Source organism: Pleurodeles waltl, chromosome 4_2 (genome assembly GCF_031143425.1).
Source record: "Pleurodeles waltl isolate 20211129_DDA chromosome 4_2, aPleWal1.hap1.20221129, whole genome shotgun sequence".
Taxonomy (NCBI): Eukaryota; Metazoa; Chordata; class Amphibia; order Caudata; family Salamandridae; genus Pleurodeles; species Pleurodeles waltl.
In genome coordinates, this window is record NC_090443.1 from 734059431 (window position 1) to 734084152 (window position 24722).

A 24722-nucleotide genomic window follows, 5' to 3' on the forward strand; every position below is an offset into this window, starting at 1 on the left:
GCACCTATTTTGACAAAAGCTTGATAGAAAAGCTCATAGAAAGACGAATGTGTGATATTTATTATAAAAATAGAAGCATGAGGGCTTTAGCCCCCCAAAAGTTGTTTAAAAAAAAAATAACTGAGGTCAAGGATAGCAGACCATAACGGTGTTACTTAGCCCTACATACTTACTCACTTTTAGGACGATAATCAGTGTGTCACGGGTCAAGATGTCTGAGTTACACGCAGGCTACATCTGTATCGGGAGAATGATTTATGTGCTGGTTAAAGAGAGAATAGCTGAAATACTCCCTGTGACTATGCGTTATCTGAACATTATGGAACCTCTGGCTACATTTCAGTGCGACAACCCTGTGTGTGTTGCCAACTGGTGCATCAATGTGTGGTTAACCGCAGCGGATAAATACTGGAGCTCGGCCCAAGACTGTGTGCATGAGTTAAGACTTCCACCACTGACTGGGCTACACTGTGCTTTGGAACTCATAACTGAAGATTATTTCACAAATAAATGTCCTGTATTGTCCGACCTAGAACTGTATGAACTGTTGAATGCTGTCAGTATCCTGAGCTTCCAGAGTTACAGGTGGATGGAGCGGGAAGTCATGTCTAAAGCCAATAAGTGTATAGCTATAAAAATATCAAAGCTTGTGATGCTGAGGCCTAGTAAAAGGAACTGCTCTGAGTAATATGTGTAACATGTATGATTCTATGTATATGTAGTCAAAACGCCTCAAGGTGTCCAGCAGCGGCGACTGCTATAAGCTATGTACCGCAAAATGTCAAGTACACAGTGTTTATGTAGTGCTGACCCACTTTTTATTTTTATTTTTTATGTTTAATAAAATAACCTTACACAAATGTCTTTCATTTCTTGGTTGCGGTGTGTGACAGCATGACGGGGGCTGCTTTAAGGAAGCTTTATTATGATCCAGAAGGAGTTGGAAGCTTCGGAGGCTCCGAAGCTCTATTTAGAAGGGCTCGAGTTGAAAATAAATCTGTAAACTGATCAAGGGTGAAGACTTGGTTAGCGGGGGAAGAGGCGTATTCACACCACAAACCAGGCAGGAGATGTTTTAAGAGGAGGGCCACAGTTAGCGCGCAGCTAGATTATCAGTGGCAGGTGGACATAATCAGTCTTCAAGATCTAGGAAAACATAACGGCGTAATGTATATATTAACAGTCATAGACTTATTGTCCAAGTACGCCTATGCAGAGGCGTTAAACGATAAAAGTGGTACCAGCATCACAGCCACCTTTAAAGACATCTTCGCAAGAGGTCGAGTGCCTCAAAAACTACAAACAGACGGTGGAAAGGAATTTTTAAACAAACCTTTTCAGAAATATTAAAGCAGCACCCTGTTCAGCATTTTGTAACAAACACTGAGGTAAAAGTGGCGGTTGTAGAGCGTTTTAACAGAACTTTAAAATCAAAGATGTGGCGATATTTCACAGCCAGCAATACCTACAGATACGTGGATGTTCTACAGGTTTTTATAGATGTTTATAACGCCACTTACCATACGGCCATCAAAATTTTGCCCGTGGAGGTAACGGCGGATAATTCGTTAATGGTGTGGAGAACTGTGTAGGGGAGTCGTCTCGAGGCGAAGGTCAAGAAACCTCCTTTAAAAGAAGGGGATCGTGTCCGGGGTTCAAAGTTGATGGGCGTCTTAACCAAGGCCTACCAACAGACATTTAGCGATGAGATATTCATAGTGGAAAGTGTGGAGCTTTAAGAAGGGGTATATATTTACAAGTTGAAGGACTACAACTGGGAAAGGGAAATGGATGTCTTTTACAACAAAAGATGCCCTACGATCCGAACAAGGTGTATTGGGTTGAAAAGGTTCTGAAAAGGAAAGGCAACGGAGCTATGAGACAGGAGCTGGTCAAATGGCGGGGTTGGCTCGAGAAATTTACCAGTTGTGTTTTGGCCAGCTCGCTGCTTGGTGTGTGAGGTCGTGCTGTAAGCGCAGAGATGGATACCTCACCTTTTTATATTACGCTACCGTCCAATGCCTTGAAGGACATGTTCCCCGACAATCAGATTTCTAATTATACTGTGAAAATGGCTAAACTGGTGGACCTGAAAGGGTCCTGGCAGGTGGCCCTAATGGAGGTACAGTACCCTAGAACATGAAATACATTTACAAAGCATGAGGCTAAATTTTATATAAAGCTCTTTCAGGACTTCTTGAGCTTTCCCGTGAGTTTCCCACACGGGTATTACACCACCGTAGCGGCAGTGGTGACGCCATCAACAGAGCCATAGCTGGCATTGAAGAGTATGCGAATATACATCTAGTGTCTGATAAAGTTAGAAGAAAAGTGTTTCTTGAAGCCCCAAGCTCGATACCAGATTTACCTGTACCAGTAAATTACAAAGGATTGCAGAGACTGTACAACATGTGAAAAGACACGTGGATCCAGACCCTACGTGCCCCGATATTAACTACGGATCTTATACACTCTACTTGTATAGCGACATCGTAGAACCTCACAGGATAGGGGATAGTTATTCACTGTTGTTGAGATGGGTCCCGGTGAAGGGCGAAAATAACACAATGGTTAATATACAACATCGCAAACCCGACTACGTGGCAATTTCCAAAAACCATTTTGACACTATAACCATCATGATCTACGACAAACAGACAGAGCCGGTGGCCTTTAAATACGGTAAAGTTATTGTTAAGCTTCATTTAAGGATGCACCGCAACAGTGACTATTAGGCAGTTGCAAAGGTCATTGTGAAAACATACGGGATCCCTCTATGTACATGGATTATTATAGAGTTCAGGCCGCCCTACTTTCAAGGGGCCCTCATTATGTACGTGGCCGGATTGGTGGGCTTCTTTCGGAGTTTATTTAGAAGACCATGCCATTCTTGAGAAGAGGATACGAAATTGCATAACCTCACGTTAAAGCGGCAGCTGCAAACATAGCCCATGATGTCGTGGGCTCTGTAATGTCGGCTGTCGCTGAGTGCATGAACAAACAGCCCCAGGAAGGAGCTGGGTTGTTGTACAAGGCATGTGCGAGTGTTAAAAGGAGGCGAAGGGCTTTGAGGCATAGGGGCCCGCCAATGCCCTATAAAAAAACAGAGATCTTCAAAAGGCCCACACAAAAGAAGAGTCTTAAGACCGAGGATATCTTCCAAGAAGAGGAAGAGACCGTGCTCTAGTGCAAAAAATTTTAAATCCGCTATCATGGCCTTCGTACACTGTGCCTTGGGTGAATGTGCCAAATCTGAGCTAGATTTGTTTCTCTTAAACCCACACAGACCAGCACCAAGAACAGTTTTTTCATGGAAGTATCGCCTCTAGCGGCTCTGACACCTCTGGTACTGATAGAGTTTTATGTGTCGGCATCCACAGATATGTATTTGGATCTCAACAACACTCTGCTACACCTCGTGTGCTAAATAACCCAAGCGAACGACACCAACATCGAGGCTAGTGCTAAAGTGGCACCGATCGCCTACCCCATCGCAACCATGTTTAATCAGGTGAATATTAACCTGGGTGATCGACTCATCACGCAGAGTGATAACATGTACGCCTACAGGGCCTACATAGAGAGTATTCCAAATTACAGTTGTGAAGCCCTGGACACACAGCTTTCAGGTGGACTCTTCTACAAAGATTCTGAAGCGCAGTTTGAGGGCACGGCGTTGGATGGGGGTAACATTGTAAAAAAGCCGCCGGCAGTAGTCAGTTTGACCTCCTGGGGCGCATACATTCAGACCTTTTCTTCCAAGATGAACTTCTAGTCAACGGTCTAAATCTTAAGATCAAACTCAACCGCAACAAGGACGCTTTCTGTCTCATCAGCGGTGATGTGGAGCAGTATAAACTGGTTATATTGTCCACGAGCCTGTCTGTAAAGAGAGTGAAAGTGTCACTGAGCGTTAGACTGGCCCACGCTGAAGCTTTACAACTATCAAATGCCAAGTATGCCATTGAAAGTGGCTCTAAAGATATTCAGCATCCCAGCCGGTACTAGATTAACGCAGCAGCAGAATCTGTTTCTGGGGCAACTACCGAAGCTCATCATCATAGGGTTTGTAGACAATACAGCTTTTAGCTGGCTCTATACCTCTAACCCTTTCAACTTTAAACACTACGACATAACTATGCTGCTTTGGTCTACGAGGGAGCTGTTATCCCCAAAAAACGTTCACTCCAAGTTTTGGAACATCCAATTTTGTCAGGGAATATCTCGGTCTATTCTCAATATCAGGGAAACATCTGTGTCACTCAGGAGTCGTTGTTTCAAGAGATAGGTATGGGGCCGGCTACATGTTGTTTGAGTTCGACCCAACTCCGGACCTGGAAGATGGTGAGCACTACAACTGGATCAAAAACGGAAATCTAAAACCGGAAATACGCTTTACACAGGTGCTGGCTACCAACATAAATATGATTGTATTCTCGGTATTCGACTGCGTTATCAAGGTCAATCACGCCCAACAGCTTATGTTTGACTATCATTAAAAGATTGTAAAATGGACACTGCAGAGATAAGTGACTTCTTAAGCTGGCATAAATACGGTAAGAAATACTTTTTAGGTGTATTTACTAGAGACGGGCTACCAGAAAAGAGAGACCCAGAAAAACTCTGCACCCTAGTCTTTAACACCGACCTGCATTACAAGGGTGCATTACGTTGGGCAGCCATGTTTCTGGATGTAGACAAGATTATAGTGTTTGACAGGTTAGCGGAGTTCCCAGAGCATAACATTTATACAAAACCGCTATTCAAATATGTAAAAAAATAAATTAAAAAAAAACATTGCCCGCAGTTGAGTATAACAAGCGGCGTGTACAGGATTCTCTAGCCATCACGTGGGGAACATTATATATATTTCATTAGTAAAATGTCTGAGGGTATGACGTTTAGAAATGTATTTTTATAATCTGTATTCCACTGATCTAGTGAACAACGTTGGTATTGTTACGAAATATGTGAATGAAAACACTAGGCCGATGTCGAGTGTTGTTAAAACAAAATACGGTGTTTCTAAAAAATGTAAGGCCTTGTAAAGCCTCTATTTGTACTGATGGCTGTCCACAATAAAAAAACATTTTAAACACAAATTCAGACTGTGCATTTTTATTCACCCACCTCACCATTTTAAAAAAGATGACTGATGACTGTTAAGTGTTTATTACAAACAGTTTTCAGCACACGGTAAAGAACTAAATGAAATATAAATCTTTTAAGATGTAAACCTTTTCAACAAAACTGTACAACTGTTCAGATTTCGTGGTTACATTAGTGCAGTAACCATGTGTTCATTGTGAACAGTCTCTTTTTAGACTCCGTATGTAGAGCGTCGCTACTCCTAGACGGTGTTAGCCGAGGGAAGAAAGGCGATGTCGGCACGGTGGGGCTCATGCACCAGGGGTCGGATCTTTCAAACTTTCAAGCCTTCGCCGGTGGTCGGCATTACTGACGATCGTGGATGGGATGTTGAGTTCCACGGCGGCGAGTAGGAACAGCTCCCATCCTCTAGGAGCGTTTTGCTTAGATGGGGTTTTACTATATGTCAGACCTCTGACCAGATCGTACATGTGTGCTCCAGCAACCGGTTGTCCCTTGTAAACAAATTCACCTCGTTGTTCCAAGAGGTCAGATCTTTAATCGCAGTCATTTTACTGAGCAGCATCTGCACCGCCCCTCTATACCTCTGGCTTATATTTCTTAGGAGGTCTTCGACAACAGCGTCCGCGGGTACGAGGGTGGCCGGGTCTTGAGGGGCTACGAGGTCTACTGCCAGCTGTTCCATGACGGGGGTATACAGAGTCAATTTGTTTTTTTCAGATACTAATTGTTTGTAATACTGTAAAAAGTTTTAAAGGGCTCCTGAGTAAAGCCCCGCTTTGACGTGTGGTTTTAAATTGGTTAGGTTCAAAAGGGCTTTGATCTCAGCATCGAGACAATGCGTCTTGTTTCTGCGTATGTCCCAGACATCGGCGGTAGAAGGGCCCAACTGTTCCAGCTGGTGGCGTGGCACAAAGTACATTTTTTGGGAGTGCTCCATAATGTCATTGACAGGAGACCAGTTATTAGGGGTATAGCTATACCCAGCAGTGCCCTTATAAAACCTCCAGACTGTTTGACCAGTTTCCTTTCTAGAAAGGAGTGACGCCCTTTTATTGCTGAGCTTTTTAATAATGTGGTGCTTCTTCAGCATGCAGAACTGGCTCGTTGATATCGGGACATTACCTTTTAGGGTGTTTAGGGCTATTTCTGAAACGGCTGCCACTAAATCGTCCGAAGCAACGCTCAGGATACCCTTTCTTTTCAGGGGGCTGGCTATGACCAGCATTTTTAGGAGGTCTGAATTGTGCAGTAGCCGCGCAGGCATGGTGGTGATCTTATATTACAAGGTTTTGAGTGTAAATGTTATAAAAGTCTTCTTAAGGGGTCTTTTTATAGGCTTTGGAGACTGTTTTAGGCGTGTAAGTGACTGGGAAGTCAGGGGGGAAATACCGGTGCATAGTCTCTAGTCTTGTAGAGTATTGGGTTTTAAATCTACCAGTGTGTAGCCATGGGGTTTTGCAGTGGTGTCGTTAAACACTTGCATGAAAAACTGCGTGGTTCCGGGATACATCTGTTTAGCTATAATTGATATCTGAAGCTTGTCGCTGGGTTTATAAATAAGACCAAGTATGAGGCATTGAGAGTTATAGAACAACTGCTTTTACCCTTGTAAAACAAGTTCTGCACAATGTAGCATATGCTCAGATTACGATGATGTGAGTAAAAGCCCTCTTGATCTCTGGGTCTGAGATAAAACTCCAGGAGCGTTTTCCAACAGTTTCTTCATAAAATCATTTTTACTGCCATTTGAGGGACCTGCTAAAATGCAGGAGAATGGGTGTTGCAGCCTGGTGTCCATTGTGGTTGGGGTTCCCCACTCTAATGTCTTTTAATAACCGGAAGACAGTATATTGTAGTCCTCGGTGAGGACCCATTTATCAAACACTACGCGCAGTGTTTTATACAATGGCTGTGTTGTAATTATCCCACCTTTTTTGGACCTGACTGTGCTAGGGTGGTTTATGACTATTGCTTTGCTATTTTTGTGATTGTTTGATGTGTAGTACTCGTGCACCAGACCCTTCAGACTGTCAAAACTTATTTTAACTGTATTGCTAACGGTTAAAGTGATACCTTTGACTTTCATGCAAACCATGTTGTTAGAGGTTTTGTATCTATAGGTCTTGGGTCCGGAGGAAGTGTATTAGAGTATGTACTCATCCTTTTCGAGCTTGCTGGTCAAATCCCCTAGATAATCACCCACCGGAGAATCTTCATCACCCTCTTTACTCACAAAAATAACAGAGTCGGTGTTGTGGTACAAACAATGATCCTGAAGCTTATCCAACAGACTGTAAAGCTCTAGACGAGCGTGAACGGTTTTGAAGCACGCCATTAAGATGTTTATATTGTTACAAGTTGTGGGGTACTCTTTGGCGTATTTCCAGCACAGATCGGCCGTCTCATCATCTATAAATTCACAATTGGACACGTCGTAAGATGGGGTAAACAGATACTTAAAAAGATTGTCTGGATCTGTGACGATGGATGTGTTTTACAAATTGGTACGCTGTGTGAATTTTTCCCACAAGGAATTGAGACAGAGCTTAGCTAACTGACGTCTGGCGGGGTTAACCTTAATGAACTCAGGTCTGAACCCTTGTGAGAATGGTAATCAGCTATGTACTTTTGCTTCGAGGGTTCATCGACGCACCATTCGGGATATCCCGATTCCTCCTGTTTGTCTTTGAGAAACAAGTTGATGTACTCAGAAAAGAGTCTGGTCGTGGTGTGTGTAAAGTGCCAAATTTCCAGTATTTTACAGAGGTGGTACCCTTTTTCGAGGGCAGTTTGTACCTGGATGGTACACCATGTCCCCACCAGCAGCTTTTGCTCATCACTATGTCTACACGAGCTAGTCTGTTTACTTTCAGTGCATGTTCGACATAGGGGGAACATTAGCAGTCGACTGTACAGAAGTACCGGGAAGTAAAGCTTCAGCGGAGGATGAATTTGACACTTAACGAGCCCAATGTACTCGTCAAGGGGCTTAAATTTCCTATATATGATCCTAGGATGCCCAACTGGGTACAATTTCACTTTGTTCACAAATGGATACAGACTGGTGAAGTCGTAGTGTATTTTCTAACCCTCACCAGTGACCCGGTACAGTTGTATGGCATTTATACGGCCACCAAATAAGGCGTCGCGGGGTTCCAACGGTGCTGATAACTGCTGACTCTTAATAAAAGTGCCCAGTTCAGAATCTTTTGTTAGCTCGTCTAACCACTTGTGTTCTCAGAGGGTTCTCAAAGCAAAGCCTCTGCTCTTAGTATACTGCGCCTTCGCCAGAGTACGATGATGCAGATGTTCAAACGTGGTGCCGTGCAGTCTGTTAAACTTGTGGGGTTTGTAACAACGCAGACACACATGGTAAAACCAACTGTTGAACTCAACGGCGGTTGGTACCCCATTAATTATCGCATACCTGTCCAGGTAGTAGCGGCCCAAAGGGTATTAGCCACCCTGCAAAGTGTGTTGAATGAAGATGTTCTCTTTCTCCGAGATGTACATGAGCCACTGAATAGACAGGGTGGAGTAACATTTCTGTTTACCGTTATAGAGGTCCGGCGGTACTAGAGCTATGGTTTCAGGTTTTAAAAACATGTGCTGATAAATAGACATACACATTGAAGCCAGAGTAATGTTCTTAAATGGGTCTAGGTATTCCATGATTCTTTTCTCTTACGGGATTTGGATTTTAATAATCCTGACCAGTTTTGTCATCTCCACCACAACGTCTCTGAAAAGGTTGCACGCTTTTCGCAAGATCATGACATCAGCCTGACATAAAGCTTTCAACTCTGTTTGAAAATGAAACCAATTTTCATGGTTTTCATTGTACCACTGTTGAAAGCTCTCTTTTTCAGATGGCGTCCTGTACTCGACGCCTTAACTGTCGGGCGGACGCATAGGGCTTCTGTAACTCTGATTAGCCCATGTGCTAAACTGAAGGAAATAACCATTGTAGCCTTCAAAACCAAAGGCTTTTGGCAATTTGCTCAACTTCATGGGCAGAAAATTCAAGGTGTCTATGAGCCTACTTTCAAAAGGCACAACTTTTAACAGCATCAGTTTGGAACCCTGGGTGATGAGCTCCATGGCCAGCTTTTCACGAATCAGGTCCCGGAGAATAAAGAACGAGTCATATACTTTTGAGTTGTAAGCTAGCATTGTATACTCGTATTTCGGTTGCATGAACGTGTTGAGGAAATCGTTCACGCACGACCAGCCTTCAAGCTCCCACTTTTCATCAGCTGTTAGATGATGGACGTAAATGTAGGTTGGAAGCCTTCAAGCATGTAACACTTGTGTGCTATCCGGGCTATAAAATACACTTTACACCTGGGATATTGCATACCGTTACAATCGTGGTCGTGGGTCTTGAAACGCCCGCAAGCCCCACAGTTTGATTTACGGTTCTGTTCGAGGCTTATGTTTACGTTCAAGCAGGCTTGCGACTGCTAAAACATCTTACACGTCGAGCAGTTCACCTTCTGAGAGTCATCGGTGACACATCCGTTCCCCTGACACATTTTACAGTGCATTTCACACTGGTGTCTGGTCCGGTTGTTGTGTATGTGGTCGCAATGCTCGCACGCGTACTTTGCTCCTATAAAACCCTTTAGGTTCAAGATACTGTAAAAGTGTTTTTCATGGTGTAGCACATACACGGTCTTGTTTTTGACACGTTCATTGGTAGTGAAGTACTTCTAGAAATCGCTGCGTTACAGAACTTTTACTGTAATGGCAAAATGGTTTGCAAAAAGGCCCAGGTCCCCAAAACCAACCAGTCTGTCGGGTGGTAGTTGAAGCGCCTCATGGGCTGCCGCCGCCATAGACATAATGATGCTGTCTGGGGTAGCTCGATCCACCAACAACCCTACGATGCTCGCCGCCAAACACATATTGGTAGCTCCGGTGTTAGTCGACCAACCATTGATATTTTTTGCCGATGATTTTACTGTACACAATGCTCTTTAAGGTTCTGGAAGCACCACCCTCACAACCCCTAACAACGAAGGCGATGATTTTAAAGGTCCCATACGCCACTAATTCAGCCTTGCTCTGTAAAAGCTTAGACAGGTTTTCTAGAAACGTCACAGCATCAAACACATCTCGAGACGACCGTCTGATGAACAGAGGACTATTGAGACCCTGCCCCTGAAAACACATCTGAAAGAAATCGTTAGGCCCCACATCGTGTAACAATCGTTCTATGAGCGTTTGCACAGCCTGCTATAACACTATGATCAGAGGAGTTTAGACGGTCTAGGTTAACAAACCTAAGCTCCCCATAGTGCTCTGTAGCGTTAAGCCTCTCTACAGTGTGACTGTACCTTCTTACACTTTCCAAAAACACCTGTTCTGAATCCTCTCCTTGAGGACTGTTGGAGGTTGGAGGGCTCTCTGGGGTATCATTCGACAGTAGTCCACTACTCTTTCATTGTTGGGTGTATTTTTATGCCTCATTGTAACGCTTAGTCTGGCTTTCTTTAATTTACGTATTAAAAGCTTACGGTTTCTAGTGCTACTAGCCCACTTCTGTTTCTTACAAACCCAGCTGGTTTTTGGCAACCGACCCCAGCCTATTTGAACAATAGTTGGGGTATTTACAAGAGGTGACCCTGACATTTCACCTAATAAGGGCGGGGATCCTTCAGAATGTTTTGGGTGGAGCCTGCACTGAACTCTACCCCGTGAGGCCCTTTAAATGCCTATATTTTCTAATAACTTTATATTTTGAGGCCTTATGGGGATTGCTTTAGGTGTTGAGGGTTCTGTTTTTAGGAGTTTTAAAAAGTTAGGGGCTGGCTCTTGCGGCTTTTGGCTTTTGAGTGCTCATAAAACACGTAGAGCTTTACTGAGTACATCCTGGATCTTATTTTTATATTTAGACCTAAAGACACCAGTATTAATAAATATGGCTCTTACATTCCCTAGGTGGACCTGCCTGCATAGTCCTGCAGTCATAGTCATGCATATATTACTCATGTCTACAACTGCTGAATCGCAAGACTGGACCACCTCGTTTCTACACTGTGCCAACCTCTGTATTAAAGCCTTCACTGTAGCTCTGGAGGATGCAGCAGTATTGCGACCGTTCTTACCCAGTTTTAAAGTCTTTAGGCGTAGTCTGAGTTTTAGCTGTCTAACAGATTGGTGTATTTCTTTTATATATGTGTCCATGAATCTAATACAGTCCGAAGCGCCGTGTTCTGGGTCATTACTTTAGACATTAGATGGATGATTGGCATTTCCCTGAGCCGCCCCAGCTACAGGACCATGTTAACATTATTACCCCCTTTCTGAGTGGATGGACTGGAACGGGTCAAAAAAGCAGGGCTCCACTGTGAACACCCCAGGGTTTGGGAGGCCTGATCATCACTAGATGGTGTTCCAAAACTCTGATTTTGTGAACTGCTACATCCTGTACTGCTGGGGGGGGGGGGCATATTGAGAAGGAGGGTGAAGACCACTGTGTGCAAGCACTTGGTGTTGGGCTGGTGGGTTTATATGCTCCAGGGAGTGTAACTGGTGACATCAGACATGGTGAAGTTAAATGTTGGTCATAATAACTCAAGGCCTCGGATGCCTAGGAAGTGTTGTGGATGGGTGACGGTGATTGAGACCCTGTTGATTGCAACCCTGCGGTGGACGCATTAGAAGGTCACGGGCGTTGCTGTGGCTTCAGAACTCTCTACCAAACCCGATAGTGCCTTGAAGTCCTATACACCGGGAATAAGGATCCTCTAGGGGGTGATTATTTTCCAATCGTGTGTCCCAAAGACTATGAGGGCTAGTACTACCAGTTGTTGGTGCTAGGTTGCCGACCTACCCTCCTATATCAGACTCTGCAAGCGTTGAACTTTTAGAAAGTTGGGGGCTGGGTTGAGCAGTCTGAGCCTTAACAGCTTTTTTAAAGGACAGGTCTAAAGGCAAGGCTTGTAGCTCGGGGATCTACAGCTTCTTCTTACGGTTCTTTAAGGACAACCAATTTATTTTAGGATTGTTGCACTGCTTAGGGTCCCCTCCAGAGGTTTTATAGGGTACAGGATGGTGTGCCTGAGGTTGTAAGCGTGACGATGTAAGTGTGTCCACGCCCCTGCACATAGGTAGTTGCTGTAGAAGTGTTCCTGGTACTGGGCATAGGCTTTATTACTGTTGATGCAGTGTAGTTAAGAGCTGTACCTAAGCCATGACCGCTGTCTATAGAGCCAATGCACGGCTGGTCCGGGGGGCCTGCAGTGTTCACGGATGCGGCTGGCACCATGGGGTTTTGAAGGGTCATGTTGTTGACCTTAAAAGAAGCAGCCGTCTGCTTAGCCTTATGGCGGACTCATCCAGAGCTTTTTTGTGATGACTCTAGGATGTAAAGATAACAAATTACATATTAGGTGTTGGTATAGCTGCTATACCATGGTGATGAGAGGTTTGAGACACACTAAGGATTGAATTCATCTGGCTCTACAGTTTCTAAAGACTCACCTGAGGTGTTCCGTTGTGTGGGACCTTTCTTAATTAGGTGGATCTTCCTTACACGCTGGGGACTTCCTTTTGCAGGCCATCTTTTTAACGCTCCCTACCACATTCTGGGTCATTACCACAGGCGTTGCTTGTACTGCAAGAGAGCCTAGAGAAAAAATAAATATTAAAATGTTACATTTACAATATAATACACAGACTAAATAAGTTCTCTGAGGGTTCCTTCGATGCTGCGTTTATGGGGGCTTTTTAGGTTTTCACTGCATTTAGACAAGGACTCCTTTTATTTACCTGCAAAAGCTACATCCTGAGACATTGTGCTAGGAACATCTTGAGCCTGGAGGATTTGTTGCAGAGCACCAACCGCAAGCTGTACTTCTGCATTATAACCTGTAAAAGCACACAAACACATAGGAAACCATTAATGGTAATATAAAAAAGTAACAATCATGACATCTTTGTTTAGAAATGCCGATCTCTGATACACCTTGTTGCATGGCCTACATTTCCTCTGGGGACAACGCAGGCTCTTGGGGATCCTCCGCACAAAAGAGACAAAATTAACATTTAATTATACTAATTATAAAAATATATAACTCAACACAATTGAAAAAACATCACAGTTCATTGAATTTATGCATGTACAATAGACTGGAAGCCGAATCCTAGGATCCATGCCATGTTTTTGCCCAGGCTCTCCAATACTCTGAACCATGTGTGGGGGCGGAGCTCAATCTAAACTCCAGCCTCCAGGGTGGAGCAGATAGGCTGAGCCAGCACCAAAACCAGCAAGTACAAATTAAGCATTGCCTCCACCCTCCAAAATAAGTGCAAATGCCCAGCACCAGAACCAACAAGTACAAATTAAGCATTGCCTCTACCCCACCAGAATAAGTAAAGACCCACCAAAATAAGTGCAAATGCTCAGCACCTGAACCAGCAAGTCCAAATTAAGCAATGCCTCCACCCTCCAAAATAAGTGCAGACCATCAAAAAACCATTCAAATGCTCAGCACCAGACCCAACAAGTACAAATTAAGCAATGCCGCCATCCGCCGAAATAAGTGCAACTGCTCAGCCCAGAAACAACAAGTACAAATTAAACATTTCCTCCAGAATAAGTGCAGACCCTCAAAAAATAGGTGTACATGCTTAGCAACTGAACCAACAAGCACAAATTAAACATTGTACCCCCACATCTCGCCACAGGCCTCCTCCAACAGATATTAATATAATTTTAAAAAGTGTTTGTAAAGGTAGGCTTTACCTAGCCGCTCAACTGTCCACGTATAGTTCTGTTCTTTGCAGTCTGCATCTTAACCCTCTGTGCTACTTTACAAATCATCAACACACCCTCTAAACAAAACTCAGGCTTGAATGTTAATTACAGGCTGTATCTTAACATTATAAATGTATCCTAAAGACTATTTATAGTATGTGTTTTTACATTGTTAGCTTCATAAGTTATTGCTAAACACAGCGATCCCGGAGACCTGCGCCACCCTTTCCACATCACCACCAACCCTAAAGAAGACACTGCTAATAACCTTTTTAAAACCTAGTGTTTGATAAACCTATTTTATAAAAAAACAACTGAGTAATAAAATTGTGTTGGCCTAAACTACATGGCTAAGCATTACAATATTAAAAACATTTTAATCACCATGTATATTGTTATATAAATTTAGACACTTCTATATTTACAACTACCATTGATTTTACGCCTTTAGACATACTGTACACCTCGACATATTAAACAACTATTTTCAACACTGTGTAAATGTATGTCTCAAAATAACCTGTACAAAAACGTTTGCATTTTACCCTGCTAGGTATGGTTAAAAGAAGGTTGGGGCTCACGTCTATGCTAAACTACAATAGGACATATACAAGCATCACATTGTTACAGACCTTAAGTAGAAGACGTTTAGCATCACCCGTCTGTGCTGTGCCCTTCATATTTTTCTCCTGGAGGTGCTCTGGAAGCCCAAGCTCTCTGTAAACGTCCACAATGTAGTTCAGAAAATGAGCCCTGTGAATGTGGGGGTGTTTTTATATGGCCCACACTGTGTTGATTATGCATAGGTTTTTGTTGTGGGGGTTGTGCTTGGAAATAGACATCTGTTTTAGAGGAGGGACATTGCTTGTCTTCTTTCTATTTCAAAACATTTTTAAATTGCCTGGTCACTTTAGGCTATGCCATATGCTGATCACCTTTGAACCCACATCTGGGAACTCTTAGGGCTACATCCGTTTTAGGTTTACAGTGTCTGTCTTCTGTCTATTTCAAAACTTTTTTAATTGCATGGTCACTTTAGATTCTGGCATATGCTGAGCACCTTTGAACCATGGCCTGGGAATACTTAGGGCTACATCTGTTTTAGTCTTGGAGTGTCTGTCTCATGTTTATTTCAGAACTTTAATTGCATGGTCACTTTAGATTCAGATATATGCTGAGCACCTTTGAACCATGGGTTGGGAAGACTTAGGTCTACATCTGTTTTAGGATTGCATTTCTAAATTGATTGGCTGGCTCTAACATAATCAATATTTGTAGGAAAGTACCATCTCGTCTGGCATGTTACCCCCATTTTCACTGTGTGTATGCTTGTTTTTGCCCTTGTGTCACTGGGATCCTGCTAGGCAGGACCCCAGTGCCCATAGTGTATGCCCTGTATGTGTTCCCTGTGTGGTGCCTAACTGTATCACTGAGACGCTGCTAACCAGAACCTCAGTGTTTATGCTCTCTCTACTTTCTAAAATTGTCACAGCAGGCTAGTAACTAATTTTACCAATTCTCATTGGCACACTGGTACACCCATATAATTCCCTTGTATATGGTACTTAGGTACCCAGGGTATTGGGGTTCCAGGAGATCCCTATGGGCTGCAGCTTTTCTTTTGCCACCCATAGGGAGCTCAGACAATTCTTACACAGGACTGCCACTGCAGCCTGAGTGAAATAACGTCCACGTTATTTCACAGCCATTTTTTACTGCACATAAGTAACTTATAAGTCACCTATATGTCTAACCCTCACTTGTTGAAGGTTAGGTGCCAAGTTACTTAGTGTGTGGGCACCCTGGCACTAGCCAAGGTGCCCCCACATCGTTCAGGGCAAATTCCCCAAACTTTGTGAGTGCGGGGACCCCATTACACACGTGCACTGCACATAGGTCACTACCTATGTGTAGCTCACCATGGTAACTCCGAACATGGCTATGTAACATGTCTAAGATCATGGAATTGTCACCCCAATACCATTTTGGTATTGGGGGGGACAATTCCATGATCCCCCAGGTCTCTAGCACAGAACCCTGGTGCTGCCAAACTGCCTTTCCGGGGTTTCCACTGCAGCTGCTGCCAACTGCTCAGACAGGATTCTGCCCTCCTGGGGTCTGGGCAGTCCTAGCCCAGGAAGGCAGAACAAAGGATTTCCTCTGAGAGAGGGTGTTACACCCTCTCCCTTTGGAAATAGGTGTGAAGGGCTGGGGAGGAGTAGCCTCCCCCCAACCTCTGGAAATGCTTTGATGGGCACAGATGGTGCCCATCTCTGCATAAGCCAGTCTACACCGGTTCAAGGATCCCCCATCCCTGCTCTGGCGTGAAACTGGACAAAGGAAAGGGGAGTGCCCACTCCCCTGACCAGTACCTCCCAGGGGAGGTGCCCAGAGCTCCTCCAGTGTGTCCCAGACCTCTGCCATCTTGGATTTAGAGGTGTTGGGGGCACACTGGACTGCTCTAAGTGGCCAATGCCAGCAGGTGACGTCAGAGACCCCTTCTGATAGGTTCTTACCTCTCTTGGTAGCCAAACCTCCTTTCTTGGTAGCCAAACCTCCTTTTCTGGCTATTTAGGGTCTCTCCTCTGGGCTATTCCTCAGATAACGAATGCAAGAGCTCACCAGAGTTCCTCTCCACTTCCCTCTTCGACTTCTGCCAAGGAACGACCGCTGACTGCTCCAGGACGCCTGCAAAACCGCAACAAAGTAGCAAGACGACTACCAGCAACATTGTAGCGCCTCATCCTGCCAGCTTTCTCGACTGTTTCCTGGTGGTGCATGCTCTGAGGGCTGTTGCCTTCACCCTGCACTGGAAACCAAGAAGAAATCTCCAGTGGGTCGACAGAATCTTCCCCCTGCCAACACAGGCACCAAACCTCTGCATCACCGGTCCTCTGGATCCCCTCTCATCCTGACAAACGTGGTCCCTGGAACACAGGAGCTGGGTCCAAGTGTCTCCCACAGTCCAGTGGCCTCCTTCCAAATTTGGTGGAGGTAAGTCCTTGCCTCCCCATGCCAGACAGTAATCCTGTGCACTGCTCGGGCTTCTGTGCACTTTTCCAAGACTTCCTTTGTGCACAGCCTAGCTCAGGCCCCCAGCACTCCGTCCTGCATTGCCCAACTTGCTGAGGTGGACTCCGGCGTTGTGGGACCCTCCTTTGTGGCTCTGACCTCAGGTCTTCTAAGTGCCTGTTCCGGTACTTCTGCGGGTGCTGCCTGCTTCTGCGGGGGCTCTCTGAGTTGCTGAGCGCCCCCTCTGTCTCCTCCTCAAAGGGGGGACATCCTGGTCTTTCCTGGTCCCCAGCAGCACCCAAAATCCTCAACCGCGACTCTTGCAGCTGGCAAGGCTTGTTTGCGGTCTTTCTGCGTGGAAACAACTCTGCATCCTCCAGCACGCCGTGGGACATCTTCTGACCAAAGGAGAAGTTTCTGGCACCTTCCGTTGTTGCAGAATCTTTGGCTTCTTTCGCCCAGAGGCGGCCGTTTTGCACCTTCATCCGGGGTTTAGTGGGCTCCTGCCCCCCTGGACACTTGCAGGACTCTTGGACTTGGCCCCCTTCCTTTACTGGTCCAGAAATCCGTCTTCAGTGTTTTGCTGGCAGTTGTTGCTCTTGCAGAATCCCCTACCTCGACTATACTGTCTTTCTGGGGTAGTAGGGTAACTTTACTCCTACTTTTCAGGGTCTTGGGGTGGGTATCTTGGACAACCTTAGTGTTTTCTAACAGTCCCAGCGACCCTCTACAACCTACCATAGGCCTGGGGTCCATTCGTGATTCGCATTCCACTTTTGGAGTAGATGGTTTGTGTTTCCCCTAGGCCTATTTCTACCTATTGCATTCTATTGTGATTCTACATTGTTTTGCACTACTTTTCTAACTGTTACATGTTTTTGGTTTGTGTACATATAATTTGTGTATATTACTTACCTCCTAAGTGAGGGTATCCTCTGAGATACTTTTGGCATATTGTCACTAAAATAAAGTACCTTTATTTTTAGTAACTTATTGTGTTTTCTTGTGATATAGTGCTATGTGATATAAGTGGTAAAGTAGGAGCTTTGCATGTCTCCTAGTTCAGCCTGAGCTGCTCTGCTATAGCTACCTCTATCAGCCTAAGCTGCTAGAACACCTCTATTCTACTAATAAGGGATAACTGCACCTGGCTCAAAGTGTAAGTACCACAAGGTACCCACTATAAGCCATGCCAGCCCCCTACACCTTCCAGCCTTTAGATTGGTCAGGAAAACCTTCTCCCCAGCATTGACTCACACGCACCGCTAGGTGCTCCTCATGGCTCCAGCTGCAGCTGTGCCTCCGGATGTGATGACACCAGTGTGTATTAAGCACATGCCACTACAGAGGTGTCTGCCCTGTTTTTCTGCATCTCATTCGCAAGATCTGAAGGTCTGTTTTGGTGTCTCACAGACAAGTCCTTTAGTTTTCTTTCAACAGCTACAAATGTTTCTATAAAGGGCTTCTAGTTGTAAGCCTTGCAGCTGTTGCTGCAAGAGGTAGTAGTGCCTTTTGGACTACCACCAAGGCTGTACATGATGTTTGGGTTTAGAAATAACATGGTGACCTGAGACTCTTGCACCTGTATGCACCTAAAGGCCAGGAAGGGTGCGGGTGCAAGTTTTTTTTTTTGCTAAAGCCCACATGTAGGCTCCAAATCGGAGGTTCTCTCCCAAAGTTAATTCTCCCTCCAGGTTATCCTAAAAGATCTTCTCATGAAAAACATAACCAGTGCTTGCCACCTTCTTCCTTGAGGAAGAGATCCTGCTCCTGGGACATTTCTTAGTTTTAATGCCATTTCCATATGCAGGGCTCAGTCTCAAGTTCTAGTGACCCTGGCAACCAAAGTTGTCCAGTTCTTCAGTCAAAAGCAACCCACATTCCCAACCCCCACAAGTTGAGTCGTTCCAGCTAGCAGTGCAGGATATTTTTAGCACTTCTGTGCAACCCTCTGGGCTACTCCCCTATGGAGTTCCATTACTGCAGGTCTGGTGACTCTAGCAGCTCCGACCCTAATGCCTTATGTCCAGCATATGGCCGGCATCTATGATGAAATTGAAAATGGCTAGGGTCTCTGTCCATGTCACTCAGATCCTTCTTCAGTGCCATTTTTGATCCAATGCTAGCCTTGAAGCTGAAGCAGAGCGATGAATCAGTAGGGGAACATATCCTATGCATTGCAAATGTTTGAAGCACATTTTCAGTTCAGGAAATTCTAATGCCTTGTATGCAGATGATAATGACTTGCAGGCTGATCACCTCCTACCCTCTTACAGTGCTGATATCGACATCTACTTGGACTTACAAAATGCCAATGACTTAGATACTTATCCAGATCGGAACAATTCCTACCCCTCTGGCCTTGCTTTAGGGGTAGTTTCATCTTTTGCAACATTGATTTTAAGGCTAACAATTACCTTTCCCTACGTTAGTTAAATCTAACATTCTGACAGATGTTTTCAATTCACCAGAGCTTCCTTTTAGCTATTGTTTGCATGTAATGAGGCTGTCCTAGACTCTGTAATGGCTGCATTTGAGAAAAACGTTTTGGCTTGCAATCCACAGGTAGATCGCCAGGCACCATAGGCCCATTCTAACCTCCCATCCATCACCAGAGTCTGTTGTTTCAAATATTTGTATTCAAAGCAGAACCCCACAACTTTTCATGTGTCTTCCTCTAGGTAGGGAATTCAGTAAGCTTAATGCCATGGGTTGCACGATCTTTGTCTCTAGCATTTTGACTCTAGAACGTCTGTGTCTTTTTGAGAATGGGTGACCCTTATAATTGTCAGCATGACCTACAATATGAAGGAGCAATTCTATGACTTAATGAACAATTTCCTAGTTGCATCCAAACAATTACTGAAGTCTGGCTTTGACTCAGCGGACACCATTGCTAAGCCTGTTGATGCAACTGTCATGTTACATCGCCATGCATTCTGCTGGACTTTCAGGAGATGTCCAAGCTTCACATACAGACATGCCCTCTGAGGGTGAATAGCCTTTTAGGGAGAACACTGACTCCTCATTGGAATATTTGAAGAACTGGGATATGGTTTGCATCATAGGGCCACCAATCACTGCACTTCAGTCCAGCAATATCAGTCCATGGTTATTCTACAGCTATGCTGTTCTGATGAAAGCAGCTGTCTCTGCCTGTCCAGATGACACATACTGTTTCACTCCTGAGGGCATCACCATCGTCTTCTGCTAGTTCTGCTGTTGCCAAACCCAGCAGGTCTGGCAGGACTATGCCCTGCCTTTTCTCTCTCTTGCACCAAATCACCACCTTCCTTCAGGGCATACTTTTTGACTCCTGCTTTGATCTTGGAGGTTGAAGTCCTTGCTTTACTGGACCCTTGAAGTGGTTGCACACAATTGTAATCATTTTATTCTTGATTGCCAAGAAGAACAGAAGCTTGAAGGCAGTCTTGGACCTCAAGCATCTGAACGTGTTAATCAGTAGAAAAAGTTAAAAATGGTGTTCCTTAGTCAGTTCCTATTAGCCTGGACTTCAGGAGATTAGTTGGTGTCCCAGTACCTCAAGGATGCCTACTTTCATCTTTCAATTCTCCATGTCTAGGAGTAGCTGCTTGCAGTCCTCCTTTTTAGACAGACTGCAATCTCATGTCTTTACAAAGGTACAGGTAATCATGGCAACTTTACTGTGGAAGTGGGGAGTTCATGTATTCACATACTTTTCTGACTGACTGATGAAGGCTGTGTTCCTAACGCTTGTTCACAAACCTATCCATTAGGTCAGTGGTTCCCAGTCTCTTGACCTCTGTGGATCCCCACTTTATTTTTTGGGGGGAAAATCTGTTTATAAACATTTTCGGCATATTATAACATTCATTTGTATAACAAACGCAGGACACTTATCTTGTGCAATTATATGAGCACAACTGCTCAATACAGATAGCAGAGCAATCAGCTACTAAAACATATTCCAGATGGTTCCACCACTCGCCATAGAACCCAAACATAGGGTTAAGCAATGCACAAACGCTATCAGAGAGGACCATACATTGGAATCATGAGCCGTACAGATAATTGAGGATGCTGCAAGCACCACAGTGATCCCTTAATTCTTTCCGGCAGGTCATTATGCACATACAACAGTATGCATTCAGGCGCAGATCTACAGATAGGGCACAATTTAAGGTAAGAACATGAACAAACTTTGGAGGACTGTCTCTGCAAGCAGCAGGTCCAGGTCGGAGCATAGTCTTTGGGGCACAGGGACCCCATGTTTTGCCCATGCACATCAGCAAAGAGCAGACATGTGCACACACCGCATTTAGGTCGCACTCTCACCTCAAGGGGCAAGGTCAGGTCGAGTGCTCAAAATTCAACACTCAGCATATCGCACTCCCGCGCCAGGAGGAGATACAAATTCTTAGTGGCCATCAGACTGCCATTTCCACATCCGAGTTCTGCCCCAAGCCCCGTAAGCATGCCAGCATCGCCTCCCAGCTGACCGATAGCGGGTACTTACGCAGCCCCAGCGCATCCTCCCTCGCCAACGCCACCCCCTCCGCGCCAGCCCACACCTCGAACGAGGACTTCCAGGCCCTCTCAACCGGTGGGTCAGACGACTTCCACCGACGAGTTATCAACCTCTTGGCCGTTATCAGGCCTAGGTCCAGAAATTGTGCTGCAGCTCTATTCCGCACATCCCTAGGAAAAATGCTTTGTGGATCCCCACTTTATCATTACTAGAACATGGGGACCCCCACAGAATCATTATTGGAATCCGGAGTACCCCCCACTGGGTCATTACTGAAAGCTGGGGACCTAATATGTTAATATTATTTAATTTTCTAAGCAGTCGCAGACCCCCTGAGGAGGCTTCACAGACCCCCAGGGGTCCCTGGACCACAGGTTGGGAACCACTGATGTAGGTGATAGGATTTCTCCATAACTTGGTGGCCTTTACTCTCAACATTCAGAAGCCTCGTCTCATTGCCACACAGAGGGTGACCTTTATTGGGACACGACTCTACATAGTCTTTATGAAGGTCTTTCCACCTCATTGGAAAGTTGTGGATATTTGAGGGATGACTTGGGCAGTGATTCTGATGTGTCTGATTCAGACTTGGATTGCAGTCCTGCAAGTCGTTAGCCTTGTTTGCCTTTTGGCCCTCATGGTTTTCTACTTACTGTTGATGCCTCCCTGCAGATGCTGGATGAGAAGCATTCAGTGATGTTTTAGGAGTCAGTGACTCTGTTACCAAGGCATGCTCTCTGCTCTGGTGCAGTTTTTCCATTCCGTGTATCAGGACCTCAATTGATGGATTTACCTCTCCAACCTTCTGAGGTGTGGCTTATTCATCCCTCCACATCCAAGGTCAACTATGGGCATAGATGCCTGTTTGCTGGTGCTGCAGTGCTCACTTGAGCAACATGTCAGTGTTGGGCCTTTGCCCTGTGCTAGAGCAGTGCCTGCACATAAATGTACATAGACGTGCCCTTGAGGTTCTTTCTATCTTAAGGGCCAAGTTTGAAACTTAGTGTAGGAAGCTGGCTTTTTATGTAGTTTACCAATGTAGGGGTACACCATGCAGAAAGTCAGAAAGTCCAGACGACTCTTATTGGTTTACAGGGGCTTACTTTAATAATCCCAAGTGCTCTATTTGTGATAGTGTGGTCGATCAGCTTAAGCTTAGTAGTGGGGAGTGTTGAGCTTTTGTTGTACACACAGTCAATAGATAAGACACACATTCAATGTGACATTGAGAACAATTTAGAAAAAAAAACTTTTTTTTTTTTTTTAAATATACATATTTTGACACTAAGATCAGCGTAATAAGGTAAGTACTTTGAGTGTTGTAAATTTTTCAAGTATGTAGCAAGCAAATGGTTTTGGGGGTCTCCTCTAGGACTTAAGGAGCTGGGGGGTGGGGCCACGGTACCAGCAGTTCAGGTTCACCAGTCCTTGAGTGTCCGGATGCAGAGGTGCTGGTCGTGTTGGTAGCTTTGAATGCTAAAGTAGGAAAATTTAAAGGGACCTGTCAAAACAACAAAGTCTGCAAGGGGGGTGCTTGGGGACTAGTCTGGCAGAACCCAACATGGGGCACGGTTCGTGGAGGCTGTAGTGATGAGTGATGTACCCAGCTGGGGGGCTCTGGTGCAGAGGTGCTGGCTGGATGGCCACTTAGTGTTGGAGGCTTTCATGGTTCTCGTTCAACCTGCAAAGGAGATAAAATAACACAGCAGGCCCACTCTGAACGTGGAGCTCACTTGTCATGAAGTCCATAGATGTGCAGGAAAGCTTTGACGGCAGTGGTGTCAGGACTGGCCACAAACAAGCCGTGGTGAGCTTAAGTTCTCCAGTCGTCAGGTTATTGGTTTAAGGAGGCTCATGGAGGGTGTAGCGTCTCGAAACCCGGCAAAGAGACAGTGCTGTACTCTTAGAGCCCCAAAAATCTCCTTCTGATGTATTGCTCCCTCAGTGGGTCCGATGGCCAACAACACAGTGTCCTGGTCAGATGCGGTCAGTACCTGCGTATGCAGCATGATGGCTCCTCCACCCAAGGGAGATTCTACTTGGTTGTTGAAGCACTGGACATTCTTCCAAAGCTCTGGGAGGATGCACAGGTCTTTGATGAGTCATGTCAGTGCAGGTGTCGAGGTTCCAGCAGCAATGCAGAGTTTGGCACCAAGTGGTTCCCAGTAGACAAATCTGAAGTCCTGGTGTCAGGGGGACCCCTACATACAGAATTTAGGGGTGCTTAAGGGAGTGTAGGGTAGTAACCAATGGGCCACCTTCTCCCGGGGTGACTACACCCACTAGATGACCACTTCCTGGAGAAGAATGGGCATTTTCCTGACCCAGGCATTCCTAGTTCCACTTAAACCAAAGTGATGGAATCATTTCTCAAGTGTTCACTTCAGTTAGCCCACCATAGGGGTGTTTCTAGCTTAGAAGTGAAACATGCCTCCTGAATAACTAGCTTCCCGCCTGCTCTGGTGCCAAATGGGCCTCAGGGCAGGGGGTGGAATATGGAAGCCTGGGTTGCATATCAAAGGGTGGCAGAGTCTTTGAACCCTCCAGCTCACAAATGTTAAATTGCTAGCTATCCTGCTGAAGGAGGTAATAATATCTTCCTCCGGAGCAGGCATTGTTTCTGGCCTCTGAGAGCACGGGCTTTGACTTACAAGTGTCAGAAACTTGTCTGTGGTGGCAGGCTGGTCTAGACTAGTAGGTGCCCTCTGGGTGCATGTCATAACAAATCCAATATTGGCGTCAGTATGGATTTATTAAGATGAGGTGTTCAATACCAACACCAGTATTATTAGTGCTGCCATCTTGTAACTGGGCAACTCATAATGACGAGTGCCTAGTACATGTCCCCACAATGGCTGCCTGAACACTTGCAGTGTCTAGCAATGGAACTAGGCATTACAGGGGTGCATCTGCTCATGCAGGCGTGCCCTCATATGTAGTATAATGCACCCTGCCTTATGGCTTTAAGGCTCGTTCCTGAGGGTCACTTACATATAGTGCAGTGTTGTGTTTTCAAAATGTTTTGCACCATTTCACACATTCCACAGTGGTAGTTTCATGCAGTTTTGTTGTGGGTCCCTTAGGGTGGCATAATACATGCTGCAGCCCCTAGGGACTCTCTTTAATACCCAGGTACCTGGGCACCAGGGGTACCATTTACCAGGGACTTACAAGGGTGCTAAAGCCTTTGCCAATTGGATTACAGTTAGACATACCTTGTTTTAGGAAAAGAGCACCACTGGCACCGGGGACCTGTATAGCAGGGACCCAGTGCACTTTCAGTCAAAAAGCATTCACTACCAGGGCAAAAAGTGGGGGTCACCA

At 45.1% G+C, this 24722-nt stretch overlaps 1 protein-coding gene across 2 annotated transcripts in view; it reads left to right on the forward strand.

Moving 5' to 3' along the window:
• LOC138293239 (bromodomain testis-specific protein-like) overlaps nt 1-24722 on the forward strand; it is a 1110548-nt gene that overhangs the window by 716881 nt on the left and 368945 nt on the right. The window lies entirely within an intron of this gene.